The 25116-nt window shown below is 42.4% G+C and overlaps 1 protein-coding gene across 1 annotated transcript in view; it reads left to right on the top strand.

Annotated features, from left to right (window-relative positions):
* Nucleotides 1-25116, top strand: part of adarb1b (adenosine deaminase RNA specific B1b) — a 90373-nt gene that overhangs the window by 21720 nt on the left and 43537 nt on the right. The window contains exon 2 of the mRNA XM_018682271.2: nt 9020-9093. The gene's annotated coding sequence lies outside the window, so the exon portion shown is untranslated. The remainder of the gene's footprint in view (nt 1-9019; nt 9094-25116) is intronic.

Raw genomic sequence — 25116 nt, 5'->3', positions numbered from 1 at the left:
TCATTGAGCCACCTAGTGACAGATGCTCCTCCATAGCAGTTAGTATGAAGTGTTTGATTACTTTCACTAAACTTTGACGAGTATTCTAATTAAAGAATGATGTTTGCATTATTTTAAAGTCAGAATTAGCAGACCTGGTTGTATCAGGTCGGTTGCCCTGTTTTTAGATCCATAAACAGACGTGAAACATCTTGTCTCCTTCCACATAACTTAAATAATCCCTGTTGACTGTTTTTGCTAAAGCTTATTTGGTTTCACAAACAGCCACCAATTTTCATCTGCCCTTAGCTACACTTCATAGTAGAGGATAAAAATGAGTGCACATATGGTACATCAACCACGACGATGACAACAAACAAAAACGTGGCAGCGAGGGAGTGACTAAATGCTCGGGACTCAGACAGAAGGGGCTCCGTTTCACAGATTTCCGAGTTCAGACACTAAAGGATGCAAGAATTTGGGGTAAACAATCTAAAAATAAACGCTACCATCGGCGATGGCAGGAGATGCCTGTTTATCTCTGCAGATGCAGTGTAACAGTGAACAGAATATTGGTAGAACTTAGTTTCAACATCACATCTTAAATTGATCTTGTACTAGCAGTGAAAAGGGAGCGTGCAACATAAGCATCTAAGGTGAGCAGTTCATGACTCCGGCCTGGCAGTTCTTAGAGGGGTGAGATAGAAAGACATTTTGCCATGAAAAATGGGTGACATTCCCCTTTAAGCTGCTAACTCATCAGCACTCATTGCTGAATCACTGAGTTCCCATTCATGAGTGGCAAAATACAGCTGAGTAGAGTACTGCACTCAGTTACAGCATTGTAATTCAGTACCACAATGGATTGGATGTAGGAAGTCTTTCCTCTGCAGCTGGTGACTCTGATATATCATGCAGCAAATTATACTGTTAAAAATGCACACATACACACACACAGACAGAGGCAAACACTTAAGCACACTGAACAAGGAAAGCTTTCTCTGCTGTGTGAATGAGTAGCTACGGCTGAATGGTTGAGTGTGTCCTCTGTCTCTGTGAGGTCGACAGCCCATGGAAGATTAGGAGGAAGCACATCAAATGAATGAGAAAGGAAGAAAGAAAAGAGGAGGAAAACCCGCTGCATTACACTTGCTTTAAGGGAATTATCTCTGCAGGGTCTGAGTGTGGACATGAGCACACACACATTAAATATCTCCGAGCCTAAATCTCTCACTCAATCTACATCAGTCTAATCAGTGTTTCCTGTTTTTGTCTCTAATCTGTTTTTGTCGTTTATTTACGTGTTTCTGCATTAGCCATCACCAGCCACAGTCCTGCCTCAGGGGTGGCCAGGTAATAATCCTACCTCACCTGCTCAACGCTCAGACCTTTCCTGTTTTGTGTCGTGACACATTTTCCCTTTAAAGCTGTTAATGACAAAGGGTCTGTTGTTGTGGACTGGGTGCGGGACGAGCCTGTGTCGCTAACTGGTGGCCGGTGTGGTTGGCAAGAAAGGCAAGGGTGGGGTTGAGTTGTAAAAGGAAGCTGTTAAGGAGACTGAAAATAGTCAGGCTCCCAGACATGCGTCACCACAGCCAGGCCACAACACAGCTCCCTGCTCCTTCTCCTCTTACTGGTTTCCATATGTTCAGCTGGCACTGTGTTTAGCACTGTTACACAGCTCGCTGTTTTGCATGGATGTGATTAAATTTCCCTCTTGAGGCCTTGAATATCTGAAGAAATACATAATCAGAACAACCAGGTATTTGACGTGCCACGATCACTTTCACTACCACACATTAAGTTCACTACCTAATAAAGGTTTTATTGTGTTGTATTCTGTATTCGATGATCGGCCGTCTCTCCAGCTCTAAATACAGTTTCATGTCTTTTATCTCACTGTTTTAGCAAAGCTCATACTTTTACTATGATAATCTGTCTGTGTTGCGTCATTGTTGGTTGTAGCTTGTTTCCACTTTTCCCAAGTGGCAAGAAAAACAAATCAGTTAATGCGGGTTTAAACAAAGCTGAAAGCCTGAACTGCTGCTACACTGGTGGTTCTCAAACTTTGTTTTTGGAAGTCAAAAAAAGTGAAAAACAAACACATGCACAGTCTGAGGAGATTAAACTCTTCAGTTTTCTTGATGATAGTGAATTAATAGGCAAGTTAAGCTTTTAAGTTGTGACTTCTGTAATTAAACTGCCCAGTACTTTGAGAGTTTTCAGACACACATGTTACCATGATAGAGCAAGAGAGGCTTTGTTTTATTTTTCTCTTCCCTTCACATCGTTCTGTCTGATTAAAGCTTGTGTGTTTTGATCTTGATAGCCTTACAAGCATCAGAACACACTGGGTTGGTCATTTTTTCCAGGGAGAACCACTAATCTACCCCAACTGTCTTGTGAGAGAACATGCCCTGATATTGTTGGTTGGGATGATGCAGTTTAGGATAAGACTGATATGATGATAGGACTGGTATGTGGCTGTGCAGTTTCAAAGGATGCGGCCTGCATTAGCTTTACTTCATTCCCTGAAAATGTCCATATCTGTGTCTGCATCAGCTTTGTGGGATGACTGGTTTTATGGAGAGGTATGATAAGTGATTCATTGTTTGTTCAGTAAAAAAACAAAACAAAACAAAAAAGCAGACTTGGCATTGTCAGATTGTCCCTGTTGAAAAAAGCCAAAGCACCAAACTCAGCCCTCCACTCTGACATTTGTGCTGACCTATAACTTTAGTGAACAGTTCAATCCAAACTGATGCTCCTGGCATCTGGCAGCCACCCAAAGTTATGCACTTAGAAAAGCCATTGACAACAAAAGAAACAATTGTGCATTTGCAAATTAAAACATTAAAGGCAGCTCCTGCCTCGTGCCAGTGGATGTGTATGGAAGAAAGTAAGAATACGTCTCCTGTTAAGGCCACGTTGATGACAGCAGATGCACCCACACTGTCATACTGTGCATATTCTGATGTAGGTTCTTAAACATATTCATTATTAAGTTGGAACTGCAGCTGTGCAGATGTAGCCACACTAAAAAGGAGAGAAGGTACAGAAAGAGAAAGGGAGAGAAGAGTGTCCCCTAATTAGTTTCTAAGCTTGAATACATTACGCATGTATTATTGTCTCAGTCTGCTGCACAGGACTCTGGACCCTCACTGCTTATCATCTTATCTTTTTAAGGTTCGCTCACCTGTTCAGCACAAACTACACTCAGCAAATACTCAGCTCCGAGACTCTCGGGCCACTGCTGTCACACGTCATTATCAATACAGTTTGATGGGTTGTCATGGTGACATGGGGAATGTCACGCTCTAGAGGGTTGTGTCATCTGGAAAAAGTGATGACTCTGAACGAAATGTGTTCAAATAAAAGTTATTCTGAGGGGATTTCAGCCCTCCAGTGTTTGATGTGTTTGTAGTGCACTGACTGGCAAAGTTTAGGTTGAAGTAAATCGCCAAGTCATGCTCACAGATGGATAGATCTTCATATTCTTGGTTGTATATCATTATGTAGTGAATGTTTGCTCAGGTCAGGACCTCATTTGTCTGTGTTTACGTGTGGTGCCGGTGCAGGAAGAGCGAGTGCTAAACCCTCCAGGCTACTGAAGATGTTGGGTAACTGGACCCATCTGTAGACCATGCTCAGAAACTTCACTTTGAGTCAGAACTGATATCAGACTTTACATTTCAAAGCAAAACAAGCAGTGTGATTTTTCACTGCTTTGATTTGTACCTGTCAGAGGATAGCAGTGTCTCTAATGCCACCAGCAGGACAAAACTTTTATCCACTGAGATATCTCCTCTCAGGATAAATTCTGCTCACTCTTATAATCTTTAGACAGTTTTTGTTTTGAATTGAATGTCTTGACAGCTTGTCCAGTCCTTTGGTTTGTGACCAGAAACCAGCCTTAGATCTACTTGTGTTTAGCGGTAATTAGCAAATGTTAGTAAGCGAACACACTAAACTAAAATGGTGAACATTATAAGTTAAATAATGTTTTTATGTAAAAGTGTCGCCGTTACTTTGACACAACTGGACTGACAGCAGAACCTAAAACAAAAACAGCACAGACAAAATCTTTTAGATCGAATCATGTGCTTTGTTCATCTCCAGATGAACTTATTACACAGTGATAGAGAGCAGATCTCAGTCAGTCATTTATTTGGAGTGGAGTTATGAGTGTGTGTGTGTGTGTGTGTGTGCTGTGTGTTGCAGCAAACAGTCACTGCTCAAACTAAGTAAAGCTTCAAACCTGCAGACTCAGACTGCAATGAACATAAATAGTGTAAAAGTACAGCACATACCTGACTACTGACACCTGGATCTTTTTGGAAAAGTTTACAGGTCTGGACTAAAAGCAAAATACATGGGTTTCGTCAATACCATTAACAGTTACATATACACACCCATGCATAGATACACACACAGTTTTGCCCTTGGTCACAATGTATGTGACAGAGTCATTGAAACGAGAGTGACCTCTTTTAATGCAGCCGCTCTGTTTAGTCCCCTTCTAATGAGTGGTTGTGACTCATAATCTATACTGCGTACCGACGCCGGGGGTTTAATCAGCCTGATGCGTGTGTGTGTGTTTGTCTTTGTACAGTATGTGTAGCCTTTGTCAGAACGAGTTATGCAAAGTGGCTCTCAGATATAATTTCTCGTTATAAGGGTGACAATTATTTATGAAGTCTCTGTGTTCACCTCTGGCAACCAACATTTAGCCTTTTTTAGTAATGTCAACGAGCTGCTCTTAGATACTGATGTATGCCATGTAGGGATGTAATGAGCTGTTGTGCTTTCTGTGTTGTCATTGTTGTGTCAAGCCATAAATAGTTTGGTGACATCAGTGGCTGTTAAACTAAAGATTGTAAAGTACAGATAACTTTTGTTTGGCTCATCTTTTTTAAAGTGTTAACAACCAAGTGGCCACGAGTGGTAATTACAGGGCAAAATTCTACATTTATTTCTGTATTACATAAATAAAAAGCCTCTAATCATAAAGCTTCTGGTCAGTGTTTAACACCAAAAAACAAAATTTGTAAAAGAAGAAATCTTCCATTTCTTCTTTGGCTTTAAAGTTAAATGCAACAATACATGAAACCTCTTTTTGTGTGTTTAATACAGCAGTCTGTTCAGAGTGGTTGTTGCTGCTCATCCCCAGTATCCCCTTATATGCAGTGGTTATGCATAAATAACTTGTTCAGACATACTTTTGACTACTGGCCCTAAACATTGTTTATGTCTTCTTTTGGCATTTGGTCGAGCATCAGCTGGAACTGAACCCACTGTAGCTCCTTGTGGGTGTTGGGCTGAAATCCTTCTTTTGCTGCTTTGTGTACTGGCAAGATGCACAAAGCTGTCAACACGAGTGTCAAAGGAGAAAAAAGTTTTCTTTTTTTGAGCAAGCAAGAAAAACAGATGGGTGGGGGAAAAGAAAGGATGTGGGTAGACAGAAAGGAGAAGGAAATAGGACAGGCATTGGAAAGTCGACTACATTGATGACGAATATACACGCACAAATAACATGTTTAAAAAGCATTGAGTTTTTAATCTGCATCTACTTTAGCCTCAGGAAGACTTAGTACTTTGTATTTCATTAGAAGTCTCACTTGACGCATCAGATTTGAAACCAGTGTTGCATCGGTGTTGCGTTCGTGTCACATTTTGACATTAACAGGGCAGCTTTGATCACCTTTAATTCAAAGGATGGAGGAATGTTATGCTGCTACATTTCTCAGAAACTTTACTAACTCAGGGAAGGTTTGCTGACCAGACGTGCCCGTCCTCACATTCAGCACTGACTGTGTAAATTCCTCAAAGATGCCTTCGTAGCAGCGTTCAGAGCAAGAGGGAGTGAGTCATTCCCTCTTCGCTCACAGACTTCCCCAGTATGTGACTTCCATCCTAATCCCTGACTTCAGTTTTAAAAAGTGAACAGGCTTTTTGGCAGCCAACAGGCTCAAAAAGCCATCAGCTGTCACGCCATCTGCATAATGATGCCGGAGAGCGCTGAAGTTTGTTGCAGTCATCGATCACTGTCGCGGCATCATCTGGCCTGTCACTTCCACCTGCGATAATATGCAAAGAGAATTTTAAGGTAAAGTCAGTAATGTGGATGCTTTAGATGAAGCTGATTGAATTCAGCAGCATCTTTTCGTCTTTAAAGGCCTGATAACACGACAAACAAAGACGAATCAAAACCGGGCAGAGGTCATGTCACATTAAAGGATGTGTACACCTGCCAACGCTCACTGTCCTACATCATTAGTTGTAACTGAAGGCTGCTGTTTGTTTACGTGTGCACTTATTGATTCACTTCACAACAACACTGTCTGTTATGATCCAGTTCCAGTGCTTTAAAGATAAGGGCACTGGGGTGGTTTTGAGAGCTGGTTTACCCAGAGTGCAATGGGGCATCATAAACAAAAGATCAGAGATGAATTGGGCTTTACAGAACTAATACTGATGCAATTAGAAATACATGTAGTAGCCTTAGAGAAATATGAACTGTCCTGGATGATAAGCTTTATTTTCAGCTGTTAGTTGGTGTCTGTGTCTTAACCGATGCTTTTGACTTTTTCTTCGATATATACATACATATGAATGAGATAAAGAGGATACGTCAGCGGTGACAGAGATTCTTCCTTCACTGAATTTTACTGTCACAAATTTACATGAGGTTTGATCCTATTAAGACGGGGATTGGTCACATTTTATAAACCTTATAGAAGAAGGGATGAGAAAGACTGAGCCACAGTCTGAAGCTGAGAATGCATCGATGCTGCACACTTTCTTAACAGCAATATCATTTCTCTGTAACTAGCTGAAAGGAAGAAACACACATCATTGAACACTGTTTTGGGTTTTAGCCTGATGTCGGAAAAGCAAGTGAACTTTCTCTGACTCTGGAAACGGGGTTAATTGCACTGTGTTGAAAGTTTGGAGCAGCTTAGGGCAGACTCCATTACCCACGGTTGTCACTCCAAAACTGTTTTGTGTCCAGGTTTCACGAGTTGCTGTAAGAAGCTGCGTGACGTGCAGAGCTCATTTAGAAATCAGCTGCCTAAGCGTTTTGTTGATTCATTAACATTAAACAGCTTACCCGTTGTTGTCTTAAATTTATCACAATTGACATCTGCCACTGTGTTTGGCTGCTCATGTGGAACTGTTACTAAGAATACGATCTGTTAAAAAAAACCCACGCTGAATCAGAGGCTGTTTTCAATAAGATTTGCAGCTGCTCTGAATTTCGTAGCAGACTCAGCCTCACAGTGGAAAGTGACTGTCAGGATGAACCACATAATGCAGATTCCTTGCTACTGTTGACGGTGGGGTGGGGGGCAAGGGTTTCTGGCATGCAGCTTATCCCCTCCATTTCAGCAGAATAATGCTTCTTGATGCTTCTTGATGCTGTGCTATCATGAGACTTCATTACAGGGTTGTGTTTCACTGCACAACCTTCAGCCTCTGCTGCTGCCATTAGCCCTCAGATTGTCTTTTTCCCTCTGCCCTCGATAGTTAGCGGAGGAGGCAAGACGGAATCCCCAGAGAAGATAGTAGTGGTGGTTGAATGTTCTTAAACTCAAATTGATGCATTCACTTCTGCTAAATTAGCAGCAGCACACACTTGTGTCCTTAGAGACGAGGCAGCTTAAGGACTAGTCTGTCCTCCTCCTCCTCCTCCTCTTCTGTTGCATTACTTGGTCACAAATCACAAGAGGGAGAAAACGCAAGGTGAGTCATAGCAACTCCCAGCTGACTTATGTAACAAATCTTGCTCTATATTAACCAAAAAATAAAAAATAAAAAAGCCAACGCTCTTGCACATTCAGTGCGTCCATGCTCCACTTTCATTGCTGACTTGTAATTTTTAACATTGCTGCCTTTAACTCACATCAAGCTTTACATGCAGAAACAGACTTTCAAAGCAGGTTCATGCTGTGTGGGGTTAGTAAATGTAAGACTCATTTATTGGTAGTTTAGCTTCATTGAAGGTCACTCATGTTTCTGAAACAGTTTTTTTTAAACGTTGGTAAAAATAAATGCATAGTAACATGCACATGTTGCATGTAAAAATATGTAAATTCAGACTAACTTTGTGGAAGGTGACTCCTCTGCAGGAAATCTTTGTGGCAGCTCAGAGAGGTGTAGAGCACCTTGGTGGATGCCTTGAATACAGATGACGGAGTGTGTGTTTTTTCCAGCCAAAGTTTCCCATATGCCCAAGCTGGATGCCATGTGGTCTGCAGCTTTATATATTATCAGCGTTAAATGTGCTACTGATGCAGCTCTCGTATCTTTGAATCTCCTCTCTGTTTGTCACTGTTGAAGGGCAGGTCGCTCGGGCAGCATCAGACAAGTAACTTGATCTTAATTTATTTAGAAGCCTGCCACTCAGGTTCAGTTCATGCTAAACCTTGCCAGTGTCACCTCCATTTTCTGTTTTCAAGATATCTCCGTCCTTGCGCCTGTAACGGTGGAATCACAGTCACTCATGTGATTGGACGACGGGGCGGCATCTGTTCCCTGCTCTCACCCCTCTGTGGATGTCTTTGGCTGTGTGCTGCCACTCTGTGTTGTGTTATTGTTGTGCTTGGTGCCGTTTGGAGTCAAGCTACCTGGGGCAGGGTCAGGAGGGTGCTGGCCAGCGGGTTCTTCTCATGCCGTGGTCATGCCATGACATCCCTGCTGACTGCCTGCAGAGATCCTTGGCCCAATTTGTTTTTAGTGCTGCTTCAGGTTCAATGTGTGGCATCTCCTCAAAAAAAAGTTCAGTCATCTTCTTTTAAGAAATCACACACCCTGTGAGTAACGCCAGTCTAGTTTTATTTCAGCACTGAAAGCAGGAAGTCCCTTTTGACATGGGTAGAGAGGATTTTCTAAACCAGACTCCCATTGTTCACTTTAATATTTGAGATTTTTTTGAGGAAATTCAATCAACTCAAATATTTATATTCATTTAGTTATGACTTAGTAGTGACCTTATACTGAATACTGTCAGATGTATTAACGATTTCCTTTTTTTCCTCAGGAGCTGTGTGTGGCATCTGTGGACCGCAGACGATTGGCACAAGCAAGTTTTCCCTTTGACTCCTCGGTGGAACGGTGAGTTCAGAACTGTGACATTTAAGCCATTTAGCTGGCGCTCAAACACAGAGTGACTTACAGGTGCGACAGTGGGAATCCTAGATGACCACGCCGCTGATATCTGAGACGAATTCAGCATTGTGCCTGAGTTTGAGTCTGCGGGCTACATGACTCTGTCAGCCCTGGAGTTACTCCACTGACTGATGACCAGATGAGGGGTCATATTACCAGTCATCCAGACATGAAGAGGGCTCATGTTCAGACTGAGACAGACTTCATAAACAACGCTGTAACCTATACATGCGCCAGATGCCACACTGCATCACCTCTAGTGTTCAGCATGACAACGGAGTGGATATGAGTTTTTTCTCTTTTTCTCTCTGAGGCCTTTGAGGAGTACAACTCATATCTCAGCTCCAGTGTGGCTATTTTTAGAACAGCTCAAATATCAGGGGATCCTCCACTCTTCCTCCATCCCTTTTTGTCTTTCTCTGCCTGTCTCCTCCGTTTACCCCCAGTTCAACTGAGTCTCAAAACCCTCACTCTGCAGTGTAAAGGTGATTAATTATAGTGCGTAGAAGTACATGTATACACAATGCATACAGTACGTTCCCATGTCCCTTCCTCCCATTATGTCGTGGTGACTCAATCACACAAGATAACAATCGCTCATCAATTACTCATCACTGGGAGTACTACGCAGCCTGTAAAAACAGAGCCTGTGCCTCTCGAGAAAATAAGGTAATCAGGATGATCTCTGCATGGAGCTGAGATATTCACATTTTAGCTTTGACTGTAGAGTTTGAGAGATGTGGGTAGGAAGCTTCATCTATATTATGAGCTAAAAGTCAGGATGTCTTGATCGTCTCTGTGTCAGGTTTGACTGCTCTTTAGAGGTGATAATACGTTTTTAAGTTAAGTAAGCTCAGACACAGGTGGTGTTATTGACGAGAGGAGACATTTACTTCCCTCCTTGCGCTCTTCTTAAATAGTCTCCATTTTCCCGCTGGGTGCTGGGGGGAAGGAACTGTCGGGTAGAGGAGGGCCGCCTTGAGAAGATTCTGATCACCACAGGTGGGGGGCTGTGCCCAGTGGCTCTCAGGTGATGGCACCATGCTGTTTTTATGTCTCCCAGGGTAAAGACGGCGAGTGTGTCACCCTGCCTCCTCCCGTAAAGAGCAGACACTCCTAAACCGCAGACAGCGTGGCCTGCATTAGCTTCTCTATCAGCCCCAAACACACACAACACGTATTGTGCACTTGGTGACACGAGCACATATTTGTTTGCTTACACTGTCAAACTGCAAAACAGCCCCTCGCGTGCAGACACACAAGCCAGACCTGTTGTTAATTTCCAGTATTTGTAATGCTGAATTTTTAGCCAATGTCCTGTTCCCTGTGTGCTGACATTTGCGAGTGTTTACGGCAGAAACATTCCTGTAGCTTCTGTGGCTGGAAACATAACCCATGGCATCGTGCCCTTCTGCCTCCACCTCACCTCCATTAATGAAATGAATATTTAGTGCAGCGTATGTAAGATAGCCAGCGCTCGTTCGGTTAGAGTGTGATGTGCTGTTGCAGGGTAGACGACAAGCCGGTGGCACTCCTGTTGTTCTTTATGTGCACTTCAGTGAGTTGCTGATGCTCATAGTGTTTTTTTATTGAAAGACAACATCACGAGGAGTAAAAAGGAACAGCTGATTAATTTCACGTCTTGTGGTGGAGAGAATTTTGCAGAGGTTTCAGTTTGAGAACCAAGACCAGCGAGAAAAATCAGGTGAGGAAAACCGAGAAATTTCCATCATCTAAACAGTTTCTGTGGTGCTTTTTAAAAATCCACTGTAAAACACTAATGCGCTGTCGCAGCTTTCAGTAATGTATATATTCCTGAAGTACATTTTGTCTTGGTGGCATTGTTGTAGATGTATTGATGCATTTTGATCTCATGATACAGTGTCAGGTCTTCACTGAGTGATGGATGTGATGAGAGCTGTGCACAACAACAACACACCTTATTTAATCACGTTTTCTTGTCGTTGCTGCAAAGGCGGCTGCCTCCAATGATTTAATCTTCATACCGCCACCACAGGCCAGCCATATTTCATCTTTGTCATGAGTAGATTATATTTTTGTGCATCTAAGCAGTGTACCCATGAAATGGGGACTGCTGGAAAAGTGACCTTTAGTCCCACAGCTGGGACTTCTAATTCAGCCCTGAGTGTTGTGATGGCACACGAGGCAATGAGAAGTATGAAGCTGAGAGATGATTTGAGTTAATTTCCTCACTTCTCCCTCGTCTGAGGACACATTGACTTTGAGCTGAAGCATTTCAGGCCAAGGCATTTTAAATGACTCCACCAGAAAACTTCACTGATTATATATTTAATGTCTCGGCTAACCCTCTGGTCAGCAATATGGAGGTTCTGTTGAAATTTTGATAGCAAACTGCTGGGCTGACCCATATTAACACTGCTCCCCACATTGCTCAGGATTCTATTACTGAAGCATTTATTGAGTTACAGCCCCATGAAATGATTAAAGGAACAATATAAGTCTCAGCACCAAATGATATCACCCTCTGTTCATTTTTTTTTATATTTACCACTTCATGATTACCTGCAATTTATGCGAGGGCTTTTCAAGGTCAGACCTCAGGGGCCCAAGTCAGACCGAATCGAGACAACCTTGGAGTCAGTTAATTAACCGTGGGCTACATCTCAGGGGCCTTGTTTTCCCAGCCAGTATCTGTTTACATTTTTGTTTTTACGTTCTGAATCTGTATCATTCCTGTGTGTTCAGATTTGACTGATTCGTTGCTCAGATAAACAGTGCAATTTTTGACGCAAATTGCAGCAATCTGGCACAAAATGTTTTAAAGGCTGCCTAATTCCTCCGTGAGCTGCGTGTCGTAGCGACTGCTGCAGACTGTGCTGATAAATGGACCAAATCAACAGTGATAACAATAACTGACTAACTTTCAGAACAACCCGGTATATCCAGTCCTCACTTCACGGTTTGAAAACCTGCCCCACACCAGTGGAAAGTGGACTCTGACCCTCCTGGCGTTGGCCAGATGTGACAGATGGCCCTGTGTGTCTAGCTTCCCAAATTACAAGCAGAAGGCGAGTGTGGTCTCCAGTGTCGATCAACACCCAGGAGTCCAAGCATTGTAGACAAGGTTAGAAGAGGTTGGGAGATGTTTTTACATTTTGGGCTGATGCCCACGCTCGGGGCAGCGTGTGAGTCGTGCACTAGTAGATGAAGCTGATATGTGATCCACAAAAATCCAGACAAACAAAGGGAACAGGTTAAAGGTGAAACTAAGATAAAATGGCTTTTGTTTTATCGCCTTAAAAAAAGATACAAATGCCTTCGTCTGGCTTCTGGTTAAAGATCAATTCATTCAAACATCTATCCTCCACACTCATACTCTAATCCTCATCAATCATTTGCCTCTAAAGTTGCTTTTGGAAAGCTGCTGATTAGGACTCTTTTTGAGTGCGGTGATGTGGTCTAATGTGAAAGTCAACATCAGCATTCTAAAATATCTTAAAGTCAACGTTTCGTTAAGTTGAAATGGAATTCTGTTTCTGTGTTTTGGCTTGTCTTCCTTCAGTTGCTCTAGCAGCATATGCTCTGTAGGATCCAGCAGTCGGACGTGGTTAACAGCACTGTATCACACTGATTACAATGTATTTCTATGTGAAGAATCCATCTGGAGAGAGTACCTGTGTTTTTTCACACTTGGCGCCCACACTCTGTTGATCTGTAACGCACTTTCTCGCTCACTTGTTGTCACATGTACGCTGGTTTATCTCCGTCCATGCCTGCGAGCAGACAGGAGACGGGCAGATCCGCTATCAAAGCCCACATTTGTTTTGGAACCTGAAAGTGGGAGCAGTGACCAGATGCAAAAACAATGTAGTCACTGAGGCGAAGCTGCAATAGCGACTGCTATCACTGATAGTGTAGCTTTGACCCAGCAGAGTCAGTCTGCTTACTGTCACAGTGACATCTGTTTCACACTGTACAAACTGCAGATGGGAGCTCGGTGCATCTGGAGCAATGATTAAACTTCATATTACTCTACAGGCAGAGCTGTGTTTATGTATCTTTACTGTAACACCAGGTCTGTGTACTTCTGGGATAAGTGATGATCCCAGCTTTATTATTCAACCCTGACATGTTGTATACATAGTCAGTGTGGGTATGATTACACGTGGGGCATTTTGATAATGTGTGAAGCAGAGTGTCCAATAGAGCCTGACTGATGCTGGATTTCTTGGATTTTCGTTTTCTGCACCCTCCTTCTGCCAAACAGCAACCGTCCAGTCTCAGCTCAGCTGTAACTTGTTCAGCCCCGTTAAGCTTTGGATTTCTCCCCATGCTGAAGCGCTGTGCGTGGGGCTCCAGTTAGAAAGATACTGGGTTATATAAAGAGTTTAGAGGGTGGTGTCTTTTTTTTTATCATCTTTCCAAAACCACAAGCAGCAAAAGCACTTGCAGAACTTAGAGCAAACGTGCAGGCATTTGATTGAGTAGCATGTTTATACTCTGATGTAAGCTGCAAAACCAAACAGTATTAAGTATTCACACGATAATTACGCAGAAATAACAAAAGTCCATAATGAGTATGTTGGTTATTCTACACATTCATTTAAAGACTCTCCTCAGTCAGCCACACACAGCGCACAGACCTGCTCTGAAAGTCAGAAATTAACGCTGCACAACAGCAAACAACTTCTCAACTAACACACACCACAGAACAGACTGAGGAGGATTGTATTACCGTAGCCCAGCACTGATAAAACACAGCTGTCTGTCAGGCTCAGCAGCGTCAGGTGGGCATCAGGTCTAGTCTAGACTCTTGTATAAAAAACAAAATTAAAAAGTGAAAAGTGGCTGTTAAAACAAATCAATACTCATGTTTCCAGTGAATCAGAAAGTCCAACCAGACATCAGCTGCATAGTTGTCACTATTCCTCGAAGGTTAATTTCAGCTCTAAAAATCAACTTTTCATAAAATTAATAAAAGCAAATTAGCAGCCAAAAGGGCTCGCAGACAACAGAGATACTTTTATTTACACACATGCTCGCCTTGCCCTGCTAATCAGCTTCCACACCGAGTCGAATCAGATTGTTTTGCTGTCTATTACTGAAACCCCCTTAAAGCCTTCCAGGAGAGAAAGGCTGTGATTTGATCTTCCTCACCTTGATCAGATTACACACTGGAATTAGTATAATTACAGCTGTCGCTGATTAATGGGCAAGCTATAATTAGCACCCTGGATATAGGGAGACTTAAAGAGAGTGTGTGTGTGTATGATGAAGAAAGAATGATTGTTGATTTGTGTGTGTGTGTGTGTGTGTGTGTGCTGGTGTTTAACTGCAATAGAGAGCAAGTAGTGAAATTAGTTTTAAAGTGCATTCAGATCTAAAAAATAATAATACTCAACTCATTATCACTAAACTCCTCAGAGAGGCAGTGTGTGAGTGTGTTTGTGTGTGTTCATCAACATCAGAAGAAGCAGAGTGGTGTGCTAGAAAACCCAGCGTCAGTACACTGAATTTTTATTTTTATATTATTTATGAACTTTAATCAAATGACACAGGGGAGTGTAACTCACAGGCATTTTGACCGAAGCTTTCATCAGCGTGCGGTTGCTTAATTATGAATCGTTCTAACCTTTGAGGCCAACTCACTGAATCAGTCACTGTGCACATGGATAGCTCCACGTTACATCTGAGTTACACAGCTATAGACAGTGTATTATTTAGTGTGTGCACTCAATACCTAACTTTACACAAAACATAGAAGCATTAAGTGAGAGATACGGGATCAATCACAAATTAAAAGAAAAGAAAAATGTAGAGTTTAAAACTGAGGTGGATAATGGTGAGTCCAGTTCTGGGAAATCTTCAGGATGTTTACGATGTGTTGCTTCTCCATGCTTATTTTAGACACTGGGAATGGTTAGCAGAAAGGTACCACATGACCTGAGAGGCCAGTAGGGTTCACACAGTGACACAGAGTCAGAGACAAGTTTGGTATCAAAGCAGAGACATGCTGTGGACTTTCAGTAGTTTAATTCATTTGTGTTTTTATTTATTTTTTTATTTTTTCCTTGATGTGATGTTTGGACATGATTGTCGCTGTATTTTAAAGATGGCGGTCAGGAACTGTGTACACTAAAGCAAGTGAGAAAACCAATTAAATGTGTGTGTCATCTGCATTATTACAACTGGTGATTTTTGTAGAAGCAGTGGTGATAAATATTCCACATAATAATAACCGCACTGCCCCACAGATTAAAATGCAGAAGTAAAACTGCAATAAAATGCCTGAGGAAATCGGGTGGAGTTGTACACGTGGCTGGGGACGGGGTTTTACACATGTGGTGTAACATCTGTATCACAGTGTAAGTACAGATTTTACACACACACTGTTCCTTTCTCCAGTGTCTGCATTTGATTGTTAGATGGACGTCTCCACAGCGTCGTCAAGATTTGCTGGTTGTCGCTTGTGATTTGCTACAAACCTATTTTTCTGCTGAACGGCAGCCGGTGCAGTCTGGCGAGTGACCAGCTTGTTTGCATCTTCCTACCCGTCTCTAACCTAAGGAGGCGTGGTCATGTGATGACAGCGAAATGAAAGATAACCTCCAACCATTGTCATCCTTACCAACCAGCATGGCTAATGTTTTACCACCCACGAACTTCCCTGGAATATAAATCCTGCCTAAATTGGGCTTGAGAAAGCATTTTGTAACCACGCATGATGACAGATTCTGAGGTTTTCACTTTACCCTTCAATGGATCACTGAGTACCCCCTGCCTCACTGAGGGGAGCAGTCAATACAAACAAGATGGACTGTATGGAGCAGCAGAGGGAGGGGAGAGAGGCAGCGGTAAGAGATTGAGCTGCAGGATTTCAAATATTAATAGAGATGGAGTGTATATCAGACATTGTGCATGCATGAGCTGTTTGTGTGCTTCAGGTTTTCAACAAGCTCAGCGCCCCCCCCACCACCACACGGCAAACCTTTCAGTCAGAGAGCAGGGGGGTAGCCAAGCAGAAAGGAAGAGAGGGCCGAGTGCAGGTGCTACAGCTGCAGTATCTGAACTACTTTATCTCAACTTCTCTATCAAAAGAGCCGTAACGTATGGACCAAACAATCTTAAGTATGACATGATTTACTAGACTGCAAATCCGTTAATTCTCTGTTAATTAAACTTGAGGCTCGTGTTAGTGGTGCACGTATTATTAAACCAGATACAGCACAATTGTGCCAAGCATGAACACAAATATTTACTTTACATTAACAGAATCAGTGAAAAGGTCACCCTCTGAGTAAATTTGTCCACTTTCCTACAGAGAGGGAGCATGTAAACAAAACAGGTAAAAGCTGATATATATTATTGATTATTTCCTCAGCTGAAAGAAATAACATAATCCTACAGCTACAGAGTAAACACCATTTTATATATAGTCAGTGAAATAGATGGTAGCTGGCTCAAACTTAATATAAGAGTCTTGCAGTGATCAAGAAAAACTTCAGCCTCGTATTAGGGCTCATTGATTTCTACTTACGTCGCAGTCTTTTCAACACATTATTATTGGACACAGCAGCAGTTTTGGATAATGTCATAAAGTGATTTCGGAAAGTGTTCAGACCCTCTCACATTGTGCCCACTTAGTCTTAAAATCTCTTCAAACCTCTCTTTGAGTAGAAAATCTTTCAGTCCTGTCAGATGTGGAGTGTGAATAGACTTGAAGTGAAACTGGAAAACAGCCACTGCGGCCACAAGGACCAATTACAGGATAATGGTAAATGGTTTAATGTAGCTACATCTGTCTAATGTTTGCTAACATTAGCCACTGTAAGCTTCCATAACTACTGCAGCTGCAAAACACTAGAATGAAGAAGATGGATTTTACTGCTTCTGAAGAACGTGTTCTCTCATCTTACAAAAACTACACAGGCTTTTATACGTCCACACAGTGTCAGTGTGATTTTTGACTTTGCTTTTTAGCTGATGGTTTTAGGTGGTGAAGAATAAAAAATAAAAAAAGAGAGGAGATTGGCAGGGAAACCCTGGCCTAACACCACGGCAGATTGCTCTCTGTAGGTGATGCTGAAACACACTGTGCCTCGAAACACATGATTCACTGTGCTCCACTGTCATTTTCTCACTACCTCTCTATCACACAGACGAACACTACCTGCTGTTATACCTACTAAGGAATTCTTGTGTTTGAAAACACATTTCTGTGGTTGATATTTAATTGAGTTAATTATCCAGCTTGAATGCCAGGTTTTGACGTGTTATTTTTAATTACTGTGTCAGTTACTGACAATAGAGACAAAAGCTCAAACTTCTGGTCCCTGTTTAGTTTCTGGAAAAATAACGTTACTGAAAGTTTAAGATTTAACTCTATATGACAGTTACTGTCTCTGAGTCTGTCTTCTAGTTGTGTAAGTAAATAAATAAAGTAAATAAGCAGCTGACTGAAATGATGAATACAAACACTCATGGCCTGAAGTCTCTGATCCTGTGTGGAAAAACGCCTTCAGGTTTTTTTTTTCATCTGTATAAACTAGAATAATCAATCTGTGACTGAACCACAGTCAAAGTGAAAACAAGCACACATGTATTACAAGTAAGAAAACCTTTTAAAAGTGCTGCAGATCCATCTGCAGTCACCTTTTAAAGACTCACTTGTTGTTCAGCAAGTGTGTGTTTGGACCGCTACAAGTGTATGCCTGTGTGTGTTTTATTGGCTCCATTGAGTGAATAACATTTGTGATCTGTAGTGGTGATGTTCTCTGCCTGCGGCAGTGAAGCCCTTTCAACATAACTGCGTCATGGCATGAGTTCGCTGTCACATTTTTCTGGAATGATCTTCATTATATAAGAGCAGCTAAAAGAGTAGCCACATACTGCTGCACACATGCACACACACAACCACACACACACATATTTCCAAATGCTCCAGCTGGTTTGCTGGCACTGCAGTGAGAGCCATGCTGCCTGGACAGGACGGTCAACAGCAAAGTTCATTATTTTAGGATTAATGTGGAAGCAGGAGTAGGTGAGTTGAGCTGGAGTAGGAGCCACAGCAGAAACACTTTGTCATATTTTAACGATTGTGAGTGTTGTGTTAGGAGCTGCGTCTTCCTCCAGTGTGTCCCGTGTACACAGGTGAGTCAGCTGTGGTGTCGACATGGCAGCGCGTGCACAGCATGTCAGTTCTCTGACAGCGTGACCATGTTGGTGTTAAGCTTCATGCTGCTCACCCATTCTGCCATAGCAAGGTTTCTTCAAGCCTGTGAAGTTCACCGATAAAATTAGCACAGCAAATTAGCACTGATGAGTCACTCATTATCAGCTTTGTGTACGTTGGCAGGCGGTGGGTTGTTGTGGGCTGCTTTGCTTGTTCAGGTCTTCTATTTACAGCAATGCAAATGCAGTAAACAAATATATATATATATATATGTGGAATTTCGGTTTGTTTTCATGCTGAACAGAAGGTTTGTGGTCAAGATTATTTCTCACAGCTTTTTGACATCTAGTGGAGCATTAAAGATGAGGAACGCCTTCAGATGCAGTTTTCAGCAACGCTTTGAGGGCATTCTGCATCTGCCTCACATAGAGGTAAACGCAGCAGAGCAACTATTTTGATACTCACAGCAGCTCTGCTCACTTTGCCGGCTGCGGTTATCTTTAATTGAAACTGCCTCCTGCAGTTTATTTGTTCGTGTCGCTCCGCACAAGCTGAGCTGCACATTAGAAAAATGTTCAGGGGTTTTTTATCAGAGGACTGTGGGAGGGATTTGACTTCTCTTTTACCCGGAGCTTAATGGGTTACCGTAAACAAAAGCTCAAAATGAGCACGGCTTTATATGCTGACATTAATATCAGAGACTGACTCAAGACATTCCAATAAAATATCACCTCTTAGATGAACATTTCCGCGGAAGATGAAGTTTTGAGAGAAGACGTAAAGTAACGGAGAACATTTTACTTTTCTGCAAGAGATGTCTGACATCCTCCAGTCTATATTTAGTAATGACAGATTGGCAGGGCATGCCTGCTTTCTCTTTCCACTGTAGTTTTTTGGCTGACTTCGAAACATACGCACTGTACTGTACTACATGTTGTGATGCAGTTGAATGCCAGCCCATTTGTGACTCAGTCAATATATGAAAAATTGATGTGATAGAACGACAAATGGCTTCTTCTTGAATGTTGCATGCAGAAAATGACAGGCATTTGCTGGCATGTTTTAGTGCACTGCTAAGCAGTCAGATGACATTATGCACTCTTGGTTGAATGTTGACGTAAATATGATTATAATACAGATCTGAAGGTGACGCTGATCCTCTGTCTTTGACTTTGCCAACTCTTTACTGAGGATGGTTTTTGTGGCGAGTGGACAGGACACCTCCTCCTAACACTGTGGTTAACCCCATCTTCTCTCTTCTTCTCTCCCTCCCACCCCCATTTTGTATCTGCCCCGGCGGTCAGAGCTGGTGTGTTTTCGTCTGTGCCTTGCTCTGTATTGTATGGAGTGAACATCATCACCTTTAGGTGATAGAGAAATGGATAGAGAGGGGTTGTAAACAGTCAGAGCAGGTGTAGTTGGTTTCAAATGAGCACCAACAAACATCCTGGGGTGAGCCATTATCAATAAGGCTAAAGCTATGCTACGGCTCGGTGCCGTCGACGGCCCCGGGTGAGCGCTAACAAGAACCACAACAACAAAAAACAGCCTTGGCAGCTCATGACCTCATTGTCTGTTCATGTCAAAAATGCTGCTGCTAACAGTCTGTTTGCCTCCGCCGCTTCCCACCTTTTTAGATATTAGTTTGTCCCATTATGTCATTTCATTTCAACTCTCCCCTCTCTCACACGCCACTGTAATTACAAGCACCATTTGTGTGTGGTGATATCAACAGAGTATCATACCCACTCCTCTGGCCTGAGGACATTTATCCTATAAATCATACCTTGTTCAGCCAGTCAGCATTCAAGCATTTCAGCTTCACTCTGTTTTTCCCCCTGTGCGTCTCTTTTTCTATTGTGTCATCATTGCAGCATGAGTGTGACCCATTCCCATGTTTGGAAACTAGTTACATAAACATGGCCTCGAGTGTTTTACCACACCAGCGCCTGCCTGTGACACACTGTACAGTTTTCATTCAGGATTTGGGATTTAGAGTATAAGTAGATGAATGAGAGCAGACCAAAGCAAACAAAATGAATGTAACAGTGCACACTGGTTTACACAGATCTTCAGCAGCTTTTGAAAGTGACGTACTATGAAGGTAATGCCTCAGAGTGTTTTATGAGTGGCCTCTTTATCTGGAACAAAGCTTTGTTTTTTGCCTCAGTAAAGGTGAATCTGACCATCGTGCAAAAATGTGAGCCAGAAGGTCAAGGCTGGCTAAAAAAGAAATGTGTGTGTGTGTGTGTGTGTGTGTGTGTCAGGAGAGAACAGAACGCTGTGTCATTGAAGTCCACTCAAGTTCAATGACAGCAAATCTACCCATAATGCTTTGTAACACATCAGAGAGCATCTCACGGGGCTCCAAATTACCTCTCACATCTGCTGCTGCTCTGTGCCACAAATACCCCAAAACCACACACACACACACACACACACACACACTCTCTCTCTCTCACACACACACACATGCACCAAAAGCCAGGAGAGGGCCTGTTTGAATTGATTAGACTGTCATAAGTGAAGTGATGATGTGCTTAAATGGAAATGATGGAGAAACTTTCAGTAACTGATTGTTCTCAGTCCAGTGAACCTGGCTTACATTCAGACTGCGTTAAAATGACGTCAGAATCCGTATGAAATGATACTGATAAATGAAGAGAGGCAAGATACTGGACAAAAATACAATGTAAGATTATTGTTGCTCATAAACACCAAAGTGATTTATTGTAACAGGGCTGTCACAGTTAACGCTATAATAACAACTTAATGCAAAGTCAACGCCACTAGTTTTGTTCACTCGTGATTAACGCACGCACTCTCTGTGATTATGACTCTCGGCCCGCCCTGTAGTTTGGGAAATCAGCAGTAACATGGATGGCAAGCAGAAACAAACTGGAGCAGAGCTGGATAAAGAAAAGGGCTGAAGAACTGAACAGTTCAGCTTCAAAGCCCTGCCAGATGGTTAGAGACTTAATTACCACTTGCTTGTCCGCTCCCATGTTGATAAGAGTATTAAAACCTTGAAAAATATCCCTTTAAGCAGATTTTAAAAAGTGATTAATTTGCGATTTATTGCGAGTTAACTGTGGACAACCATGCGATTAATCATGATTAAATTTGAATCGATTGACAGCCCTAATTGTGACGTGATACGAGGTGTCAGGTCAGATCGCTTTGCACCAAAGAGAGGAGAGGGAAGCAAAAGACTGAGCGTAGGTGAGTCCAGCCGCTCACTTCAGGTCTGCATTTTTCTCTGAATTTCTAAAGTGTTGTTTCCTGTCTGCGATGAAGCGTCCATGCCTGACAAAAAGAATTTGGAGCAAATGGGGCGAATCTCCAGAGACACTGTTAAGAAGGGTGAGCCTCTCCACTGCAGCTCTAATGTAGCTTTTAAGGTGCAATTTGCAGATTTCAAAACATTCATTGGCTGTTTGCACTGCACACACACACACACACACACTCACGCACTAAAGAAAATAATGGATCTGGTTTGAAGTCATTTTAAGAAACACATCAGTAAAAAGTGGATCATTATGGCAGCTCCATTTTCATACTTTGTCAAAGCAATCACTTAGCTCAAACTTCTCTCTGTCAGGTTCCTCTTTTGCAGATAGAAATATTTTAAATCTCTCCCACAACCAAACACACACACACACACACACACACACACACACACTTTCCTGCAGCCTCCTACATAGAATGGATTTGCAATAAAGTCTCAAATTAATACAAAGATGAAAGTTTATGTGAAACATTTCATAAAAAGTTCCTGGTTTTGTTCACAGTTTAGCAGCAGTTCATGACTACAATGAGAGATTTACTGCCAGGGCGACTTGCAGTGTTTTATTCTGTACTCCACGCCTCAATAAAAACCTACGCACTCACATCGAGAAATTATTACATTTTTATGAGACATTGACCTTCGGGGAAAAGATGCAGGCATTGTATCACACAGATGAGTCACCATCTGTCTGTTTCAGCTCAGTAGTTGACAGTGATTAATTGAATGATCACAATCTATGCCTGCTGTACATTGTGAAGTCAGTGGAAAAAACCGCAGCACTGTTTTACAGCTGATGTTTGAAACATACACATTTTGCCCAAAAGAGGTTTAATTGAGCCTCATCATGTTTCCTTGTCTTTGTTTTTGTACCTGATATATTTGGACCAGTCTGGATTCATCATCATAAACCACTTTAAGCAGCGTTTTTACAAGCGGGTGCCCATTTTATTTGTTTGCTTATTGCGGCAACACGACAGACTGTTTCCTGCAATTCCACTGATCAACAGTTGCTGTAATGTGCCAACGAAGTCAAGAAAGAAAACTGCAACCAACAATGTAAAATATTCAAGAAATCAACTGGGAGCCTCTGGGTTCCACTCAGTTTTTATTGTCACTTCTTCAAGGTGGTATGAAATCCCCCGGTGACAGCATCCTTTTACAACATGCTGTGTTTTTGTGTCTTTTATATCAATGGCCTCTTTGTTCGGTCATTGAATCCGACAGCGGTGGATGCTGTAGGTCTGCATTTTAAGTGTCAAGTGATAATGAGCCTCGACTCTCAGGCTCCGGTCTTTCACTGTGAACAAACAGAAGTGAAAGATTCACATGGCAGAGATGACGGCGAGCTGTTTTTCAGCTGGTTCACCTTTATCTCTCTCTGCATCCAAAAAGCACTTAATTTCACATTTACATTTGCACCCTGTGCCATTTCTCCTCCATCATGAGCTCTCTGCCTTTCTCATTGTCTCTGCTGCTCATCTGCCCCCTCACTCTCTCTATTTCTGTCTGTGTTACCCTGAATGGCCAAATGGGCAAATGACATTGAAACCCTCCTGAGTCAGCATGTTGGTATCACGTTGAGTCATTAGTCCTTCAGCCCACTGTGTAGCTGTACACCAAAGCAGATGACGATGCCTCAGAGTTATTAAAACACTGAGGCAGTTTCCTTGAGCCTTTTTCAACTGTCAGAAGCACAGAGATAAAGTAAGAAGGTATCACAGACAATAAACGAAACAAAAACCTAAATGTTTTTAATAAAATAATTTCACAGGACAAATTGATAGGGATAAAACTGTTCTTAAAAAGAGCCTATTAGAGATGCAGTACTGCCTGAAATCTGTAGCCAAACCAAAATAGTAACCCTTATGTAACCGTGGCCTTTGCCTGGTGAAAGGAGATGTCAAATGCAGTGCTGCAGTATAATGGCTTTAAATCTTTCTCAGAGTGCAGCAACTAGACAAACGGAGAAGAGGAAATCAGAGTGAAAGGGCCTTTTTTTTGTTGGCAATGGACTTTTTTTTATTCATTTAAATATTATCCTCCTAGATGAAGAGAGACTAAGTCTGACATGTTGAAGTGGTGTTACGTTATGTTTGATTCCAGGAGCTGATTTCCAGTTTAAATCATTTGAATAGTCAGATGAAGGGATGGCTGCAGCTCTGTATTTTTCCCCCTGCTGAAAGCTCTGACAGTGATTCATTAGTCGTACGTAGTGTATTTTGTTTCTGATTCTGCGAAGCTTTATGTTTTAAGGCCCTCTCACCTCTCAAAGAAGCCTCGTGTTTTGGGAAATTGCGGCTGTCAGCATCACAGTTTTTGGAATTGCCAAGGCAACAGGCACAACACACAGGCAGCAAACAGAAATTTCAGCAGACATGTAGACAGATAGAGGGCAGCCAGTGAACAAATCAGACCAGCTTTGTTCACTGGTCCATAGTAGAGCAGGCCCGAGGCAGCCGTGGCCAGATGGCAATCCCAGAAAGATGTTCCACCATCCTATCTTATTGATACTGACTCACAGCCCACAGCTCATGTGTGTTTTAAGGCAGCTGTATACTTCATCTTCTTTACAGATCGCCCTGTCTTTCATCTAACGTGCATTTATCAGTGGAAGACTTCACGCACTCACACCTGAGAGGTGAGCGATGCAGCCGTGGTCTTCTGCTGTCAGCCGCAGGGAGCAGAACATTCAATCATTTAAGACTTACACACACAGCACTAAAAGGAAACAACCATGTTTGTGTTGGCGTGCATTAGGCAGACAGAAGAAGACACGGAGAAAGAGGGGAAAAAACAAAGAGTGGAAAGCGAGGGAGTGGGGAAGTAGAGGCGGGGGAGGGAGGTCTGGCAGAGGGATTGAGGCTTGGGCGCCACAAGCACATCTGCCCATGCCTCACTTCCTGCTCTGTGGTTTCTGGCCTGGCACATTGACACCAGCAACAACACAGCAGGAGGCTGTCACTTTGTTGTATTTACAGCAGCATTGTTGCTTTCCCCAAGATCATTCTTTCAGTCTGATTGTTAATTGCTTCTCATGCAGAAACCGTGCACTGTAGCTTGACTCCTGCTAATTTCGAAGTTTGTTTTCCTATTCTGCTTCGCATCTAAATAAGCAGCCTTACTGGGGGAGTCGGGGTTAAACAGGCCTTCCGCTGTGACATCTCTGTGGTTGTAATCCGGGGAGGGATATGGTGGACTGACCGCACAGACACAGCTGAAACTGTCTGGTAGCTTTGCCACATTGCCACAGATCTCGTTTCATTTATTCCCCAGTGTAAGACAGAGAGCTGTTGAGGCTTTATTAATATGAGGGCTCTCATGAAACCTAGTCCCATTCCAGGAAATCCAGCTGGTGGTTAGATACAGCACCTGTGAAAAAAAAAAGATCTTTTCACTGGACTGCAGCTCCCAGTTCTTTGGAGCTACATGTCCCTGAGGCTATTTGTCAGGGATTACCTGATGAAGGCTGTGATTGTAATAAAAGATTATCTTGTAAGTGTTTGAATACATTTTTCCATTTGTGCTT

The sequence above is a fragment of the Lates calcarifer genome, linkage group LG1 (assembly GCF_001640805.2).
Source record: "Lates calcarifer isolate ASB-BC8 linkage group LG1, TLL_Latcal_v3, whole genome shotgun sequence".
Lineage (NCBI taxonomy): Eukaryota > Metazoa > Chordata > Actinopteri > Centropomidae > Lates > Lates calcarifer.
Note: the sequence above shows the minus strand (reverse complement) of the source record. Positions and strands in the feature narration are given on the sequence as shown.